This window comes from Drosophila navojoa, chromosome 2 (assembly GCF_054131105.1).
Source record: "Drosophila navojoa isolate 15081-1374.11 chromosome 2, UAZ_NAV_1.0, whole genome shotgun sequence".
NCBI classification, from domain to species: Eukaryota; Metazoa; Arthropoda; class Insecta; order Diptera; family Drosophilidae; genus Drosophila; species Drosophila navojoa.
The window spans coordinates 5,613,937-5,622,516 of record NC_142890.1 but is presented as its reverse complement, the minus strand read 5'-3'; positions in this window follow the sequence as shown (position 1 = coordinate 5,622,516).

Genomic DNA, 8,580 nt, shown 5'->3' with positions numbered 1-8,580 from the left:
TTGCGCAAAACAAGATCTTAATAGATCGAATGGCGGATTATAAGATCTGAAGACAGCTAACTCCATTTGCATGCCTGTTGTAGGATTGTTCTGGTGGTATTTAAGAATTAGTTAATTCCTTTGCAACACTACTGAAACTCTTTTTTCAGCTAAAAGTTACTCTGACTAGTACTGCAATTACCCTAAACTACTATTCTGCATGCTTTTCTTGGGTTTGTTTGATTTTATTTATGCACCTCTGTTTTATGTATTTCTTGTTGGTTTTGAATTCAAACTTCAACATTTTATGGGAACGCGTAACCCTTGCCCATTCTCATTAGCATGTAGCAAGTGCAGAGGGCTATTAAAATAGTGCGCTACCCCAATAAAATCAGGTAAAACATTACGCAACAGGTTCGAAATGCCAAGCAGGCACAATATGCTGACCCGCTAGTGTCGCAGTCATGGGAAACTGTCAGCCAGACCACCTACACCAAATGGCCCCCACCCCCTAGCGCTCTCTATAAATGTAACTGTAACAGGTTCACGCATAGCGCACCACATCCAAAATCCCAGTCCATATTATGTATGAAACTCGTAAGCGTAACGAATGAATTCAAATTCAATGTGAACTTAGGCTATCTCTTCAACTGAACGAAGTGGAAATACACTTGCAGATAGATGTGAAATGTGTCTTAGATTCCATTAAATATAACATATTTAGAGATCTGCATATGAATAAACTTAAATATAATTCAAATTATAAATTATTCAATATTTTTATTGAAAGATAACTTATAAATGTTAAAGGTATTCGATTGCTATGACATTATATAAGTATGATATTCTAGAATAAATGAATGGCTTAAGGATAAAAGATATGTTGGAAGTATTATAGAAAAAAATTTGGTATCATAGCAGACAGTCTCCAAAATACCTAAAAATTGATAAAATTATGAGAATATACATATGTATGTCAGTTTTAAATAAATAAATGGATTACAGATAAAAGACATGTTATAAAACTAATAGAATATTAGAATAGGGTTTCAATGCAGTATCAACAAAATATACAGAATCTACATAAAGCATTCATGTGAGGCAGCTGAGATCAGAGAGCTGAGCAGACTATATTGGATCAAGCTTTCGATCCATGTTGAGACGTGTATAAACACCCAGTAATACTTCTATGACCCTTTGCCTCACAGACTTGCTAACAAAAAGTAAATACCCGTTTGGTAGAGTATCACAAATGAATTTGATTTTTGTCAGCGTTAAGTTTAGAGAGATCAGGAAATTATTTAGGGGCTTTTCAGCAACTGTTGTCCATATAGAGAAACAAATTTGTAAAAATAGTTAACTAATGCCGCTCGCTAGGGGCAAGAAGGAATCAATGTAATTATTCACCCCTCGCGCGCTTGTGTGTGGGCATTTCCGTTTCGCTTTCACGTCTAGGGTATGTTGAATGCCCGCACTGTTTGGTTCGTGGGCCGGACCCTCGCCGTTCGGCTGCGCCCAAGTGTCCGGAAATGAGATGCAAATATTATGTGGGATTCATGACCATGTCCTTGTGAAGCTCACAACAACAACAACAACAGCAACTATAACATCCGTAGAACACACCCCGACAAACATAAAGAGAGAGAGAAAACATTTCTTGTCCCTGGACAGCAACAATTAAAACGGTGCATGCGCCGCTGACTTTGCCACTGAGGGTTGCCGCATGCCCATGCCTCATGCCACATGCGCCTCCTCGCATTATTGAAATTTATAAATGAGCTCATCTATTTACCCTATTCTACATACATATATGTATGTATGTATGCATATACACATAGCTCAGATCGTCCACGCCCTCTAAGAAAATTGTCTTAACGTGCATTTTCCTCGAAGCAAATGTGAAAATTTGCTTGCTTCACTGGCTTTGAACTACGTAATTTACTCAGCGAGCGAAAGGTTCCTATGATAACATCTATAAGAAAAGTTATGACAAAATTCTTGTTGTGGAAAATTATGCAAACCTTTTCATGAATTTACCTTCGGATCCTGAGAAATTGGTTGGTTTCTTTACTCTCAAACTCCTTAGGTACTTCCGAAATTTTTGAAAATATTCTTCTTAACATTCATTGAAGCTTAGAACTATGTAAATTGATATTAACATATGCATATGTGAGATTATGAAAGATGTCTAAAATTTATTTATATAGATCACGAGATTAAAGCACTTAAAAAAGTTTGTTTACCTTGAGATTCAAATCTTGACTAAGTGGTTTGAGCTTGATCAATCTATATGCAATGTATCTAAAAGGATTTTTAGTCTTTAAGGAAGACAATGAACACGAATCATGTTTCAGTGTAGTCGACGACTCTCGGGGTTTTTTGCTTTTATAATATAATCTAAGATTCAATATCTTAAGATTAATCTATAACTGTTTGAATTACATACAAAATAATTATTATAAAAGAAATTTCAGGCACTGTAATATCATGAGATTGTTTTATTATATTCAGTTTAGTTTACCTATTCGAAATTGAATTTCTTTTGAGATCATATCGGAACTTTTGCTACACAGCCGCCTAGATGCGATTCATATTGTGAAACTCTTATTGGGAACATATTTTGAGCTGATTTGGGTCAAACGAATGCTTGCAATAAGTGCAAACAGATGAGCTCTAGAAGAGATTGCAACAACTGAGCATCACAAAAGACGGAGAATGGAACAGAGACTGAGACCCAAACAGGGACAGCGGCTGGAGGGAGTGTGAAATAATGTGATTAACAGATTTTTCATTGTATACAAAGAGAGAGAGAGAGAGAGAGAGAGCGAGAGAGAAGAAAAGAAGATTTTCTCATTATTTATCATCCTCAGCAACAGGAAAATAAGAATCTAACCCCCGATTTGGACGGAGCGGCAATTGCGTCCAGAAACTAGGCGCAAATCAACAGCCGAGAAGTTCAACGAACTGAGTTCTCCTGCTCTTCTCCTCTTCCTCTCTGTTTCTCTTTGTGTGCGTGTGTGTGAGTGTGTGTGTGTGTGAGCTAGCGCCTAGATTGTGTCCAAGCGCAACTACAAAAGGGGCTGGGGCAGGGGCAGCGACGCATCACGGACGAAACGAAAGCACAAAGCGTTACAATGTTAATGTTAATGGATATGGATACTCAGCCCGAGGCGCTGCCCGACTGCCCGGCTGCCAGCTCCAGCTCTAGCTCCAGCAGAGAGCGCACATTCTTTGTGCCTGGGGAACTGTCGCTGCTAAGAATTCCATGGAAAGCTTGCCAGCTGTGCTGTGTGGAGAGGGCCCTGACAAGTAAATAATACTCGAGTTGATCCAAAGTTCAAATGAACTGCTACCCTTACCGCTTGATCTTAAGACACCGTTTGAGATCATTTTTTTTTTTTAATTTGTGTTTATTTAATGGGCTTGGTTTGACTAAATCTTATACTGAATGAAGGTAGGTGTAATAGTAAACTGGAATTAACGAATCATTTGTTTGCAATAATTCGCTTAAATATTATATTAAAGATGATATTGGAATGCTGAGAGAGGAAAGAATGAATGAGAAACAAGCATGAAAAAATAAAAGAATGGTATTTTATGAATCAATAGAAAGAAAGCAAAAGAACTTAAGTAACTTATCAGTTATTCGAAAAGTTATAATAATTTAAGTCATGGAAACAAAAAGAGATCGAAGTTACGAAACCAATTTTAATAGTTTTCTATATGAAATAAAAAAGAATCAATCTTCACTTGTTAATATATTTTCCAATATAATAAATATTAAAATTAATTACGAAATCTGTGGGAACATAACGCTCTTAAGACTGTAAATAAGTACTTCTAGTAATAGAGCTATTGACGAAAATCTTTATCTGTAAAAATATTTCAAAGAAAGTTAAAAAACCCTTCTAAAATTTCATCTCAAATATATTAATGGCGTATAATAAAAGTCCGCCTAGCTTGCCAATAATAAGACTTAATTTAGCCTAGATTACCAGTAAAAAGCCTTAATTCAGCCACAACTTGATGGTTTTCTTGCTACTCCAATCGGACTGCCTTTGTGATTAATGTCTTCATTTTGCAGATCCTTGGCAGTGGAAAGTAAATTGATGGCCGCATTCTCTTGGTTCGTTCTGGACCCCTTCATAATTGGCTGGCATCTATCAAGCGCATAATTTCTACTTTTTCTTCATTTAAATTAATGCACATATCTATATAAATGCCTGTGTAAATATGTACAGATGTGTGTGTGTGTGTGTCTTTGCTGTTATGAATGTATCAATTGTCAGTTTCCTTTATGCATGCCACTCACTCGCCTTCAACACTTGGGCGACGGGCTCCTCCTGACTGCGGCTCCACTTAAGTCTCGAGCGGGTCTCGAGCGTGTCTCTTGCTGTGCGCTTTGTTTCCTTAATGCTTTCTCTTCTGCTCCCAATTTTTGTACAATATAATTTCACCATCCGGGCAATGGGATCTCATAATTGCCATGCCCCATGCCCCATGCCCCCTCCTGGCGTCCCTTGCGACGATAGGGATTGCTGCAATTGGTTTTCTGGTTCTGGTTTTCTGGTCCTTCGTTCGGAGCTGTCAAGTGTTTGCTTCCCCTCCTTTAACAAACACACAGAACGTGGAAGAGGTAATGCAAGAAGAGAGAGGGAGATAGGATAAAAAAGTAAGGCAAAAGTACAGGAAATATTGAATTTATAATTATGTTTATATGCAGCTAGATTGTAGATAAATGTGCACACAGAGAAATTACATAAACGAAGTTAATTGAAGCATAATTTCTCTCTTGCTACAAGCAATGGATAAGTTCAGAGTACATGATATTCGTAATTGGGTTTGGTTAATGCATTAAAGAAGGAAATATTTAAAAGTTGTTCTAGCTTTGGTAAAACTAATTAAAGTCTAGTTTGGAATAGATTCTCGGACTGAACTCTGAATCGTCTTGCTTTTAATGAAGGTTTTACATTTTAGCTCTAAGCAAAAATCTAAAAAAAAAAAATGTTAAAAATTAAAGTATTTCAAATCTAGCTTAAACTAAAAATAAATTACAAAAACTAAAAATATTATTATTTTTTTGTTAAAAAAATTGAGATTTTTTTTTTTTTTTTTTGTATAAAATAATATGAACTTCGTTTGATTTTTAGTATATATATATTTTTTTTATCATATTTTCTAAGTATTAAATATATCACAAAGGGATATCTGAAGACAAATTTTACCCTTAAAGAGTTTGATTATTATTTTGCTCAACATAAGCTCAACTTTTCTGATTTAAGTTTAAGAATGTCACTTATTGTTTCTTCAAGTGTATTTAGGTAGATAAATGAAATTCATAAGTTTAAACATAGAGCAACTGTGCTTGCCACTAATTAGTTCTCCTTGTAACCTGGGCTAACGGTCGTAAGATCTGCTGAAGCGCATCCGCTTAGGACCTGCCACTTGACGTGCCGCGTCGCGATATGGCGTGCTGTTGCATCTTCCTCCTGGCTGCTTCCTGTTGCCGTTGCAGTTGCCATTGCTGTTGCCATTGCCGTTGCAGTCTAGCCACCCCTGACGACAACATTTAAATATTCAAACGATCGCTTCACACTCGCAAAGACACTGAGATTCCACCACCAAAAAAAAAAACAGAGAGACAGCAAGTGCCACGAATGCACCGCCATGCACCACTATATGAACGTCTTCTTACCTGTTCATCCAGCTGCCTAGCTGGAGGGTTGCTAGACTATCTAATTAACATTTTTTTTTTCTGCGTCTCGAGCGCTATGCGCTGAGGTTCGCTGGCTCAGGTGGTGGCTCAGGTGTCGGCGCAGCACTCATCATCAGGTGTAACTGCTGCTCGTCTCAAGGATTTCGGGAACGCATCGCTGGGCACAAACAAACGCTCAACCTGCTCATTGTTCGCCAGCCACAACAGACCCTGACTCTGACTTCGACTTGGAGTTTGACTTCAACTGCGACTTCGTCCTGACTGCCGTCAATTATTTCAAAATGCGTTAATGCTTTTTGCCTCGTCGCTCTTCGCCTGCGTGTTCGCCTTTTGTGATCCTCGTTGGCTCCCCTAAAAGGTCGCTTTATCACTTGAGCCCCGGCCCTTTTGTCAGAGCCTCAGTGAACGCAATTCTCATTCCCGGTACGTCACAGTCGAATCGGCGGGGCTTTTGCTGAGCCATTGCGTCGCTTTGTTGATTTGTGGTGCCTACACTGAAATTGTCTAAGGGGTAGTTCAGACTTCCTTTATATAAGTTTGTTGCCTAGAATAGAAGTTCTCTAGTTTCCTTTGAAGATTCATCAGGTCTTTTCTTGAAGATTTATATAGAATATTTAAGCAAATATAAATCGTGCTATATAATATATAATAAAAGTTGCCCATTTTCTAATTTGCTTTAATATATATCATTCATTAGATTCATTCAAATTTTTATCTTTATCCAGGATTTTTAACAATATCTATACAGCTAGATTTATACATACATATATACAAGAAGCCAATACAATTTGTGTACATTTTATTTTTACATCAGATCAACCTAAAGTACTTTAGTTACATCTTTGCAGCCTTGGGTATCTTGCAGTCGGTCAATTCTTTACATTTTCATATTTTTTTCCTGTTGTCAATCAGAGTGGCAATTGCCGCTTTTGTTGCTCCTGACCGACCCTCGCTGCATGCTCATTTCTGTTGCTTTTTCAATTCTTTTCTTTTTTTTTTTTTTTTGAGTGCTGAGCATTAATTTCGTGAGCATCCTGTTGCTTGGTCTTGCATGAAAACAGGATGCCAACGACCGTGTAAATGCACGGGCTTTATTTTTTATTCGCGCCCATTAAGTGAGCGGAGTATATGCGTTTTTATAATGTTCGTCAGCTGACTCAATTGAAGCTGAAGACTTGAGGGGAAAATATGTATGTATATTATATTATTATTATAAAATATTTGGAATATTTGTATGAAGTGTGATATATAGAGAGCTTGAAGGTTGTAGTATTTGATATATATTATATTATATATATTATAGTATTAATGCTTATGTGAATACTCTATTATTCACAGCATTCAAGATCAAAGCATTTGACAAGATCTATACTATCATATAATACCTTTCTGAATTTTACATATATGATATACAAATAATTACATATAAATTAAATATATAATCGAACGAGTATTATACTGTCGGTAGTGCCAAACTGTAATCTTCGTATATGTTTCATTTCACATTTTCAGCTCTTTCAAATTGGCTTTATCCCTCACTGCGAAAGAGGGAGCGGGTGAATTGAATTGCTAATAGTTTGTTGTTTGGTTTCTAATTTAAATGCTTATGAAATTGTTTAGCTGTTGCTGTCGTTGACGTTGTTCTTACCGTTGCTCATTTGACAGGGTGTGGCAAGCGCTCAATTTCCGTTTGGCATTAAAACTAATTGACTTCAGCGAGTTCAACAATGTAGAGTAGAAGCTGAAAGCAGGATATAAAGGCTATTATTTAAACTTGATCTAAATACTATTGACTGTCAAAAGTAAGTCAATTTTAAGCTGTTGCTAAATTTGTTTGTGTTTTTTACTCTTATAAAAGTTGAGAGATAATTTGCATTAACATAGTTGTCTTGCTATGCCATCCTAGATGGAGGATACAAACTTAACCTCAAGCCAAAGGAAGTGGCGATAAAAACAACACAAAAAAGCCAAATAAAAAGCCAAAGAAATCCAAATCAATTTGTCAGGCGGCACTTGCCACAATAAATAAAAGCAACAACAACAAGAACAACAACAATCATCAACCGTAAAGCAACAACTGCAACTATGAGAAGAAAAGAGAAGGGAAGAGAAGAGAAGAGAAGCGAATCGCAGCAGATCGCATTGTAAAGACGTTCGAACGGCAATCAGAAATCAAAACAAAAACCGCTAAAATAACAGAAAAAGTCACAAGAAATGTGGCGCAAAACGAGTTTGGTTTTTCAACGTGGCGGAAAGGGGCTAAGCGGTTAATCGGAATCAGATACGAGACTATAAATACCCTGTAGTTATTGGGAGGAAGAAGAGGTAGATCGATGGCCATGGAGTCTGGATCATGTATATAATAGGAGTCTTTGTAATACCTCTGACTAAGGAATAAGTGGAGGTATTGTAATATATAAATACAAATGATATTTCTCATCTGATAGAATCATTGGCATGATATATAAAGGGATATAGCTGGGCAGATGAATATAAAAATAGATGGGAATAGATATAAGCTGATAAACTAAAGTATAAGTTAATTTGTGATATGGTAATATAGGTTCTTAAATTCGAGTTATAGCATTGTCAAGTAAATTCTGAAAAGAAAAATATATGAAACTATAGAACTTGTTTTAGACAGAATAGAGTACAATATATTTGTCTCAATGTAAAGCACATCACATCGAGCATCTACAATATTTGTGTATATCCAAAAGTTAGTTTTCAATTTCATGACGATACTTCAGTGCAGGGTATTGCTTAGTCGAGCGCAACCTAGTCTAGCTATCGCTTGCGGCAAACGCGTGGCAGCAGCAGCAACAGCACAATACACAAGTGCAACTGTGGAGCCGGCCCTGCCACACGTAGGGCAACCCATACAA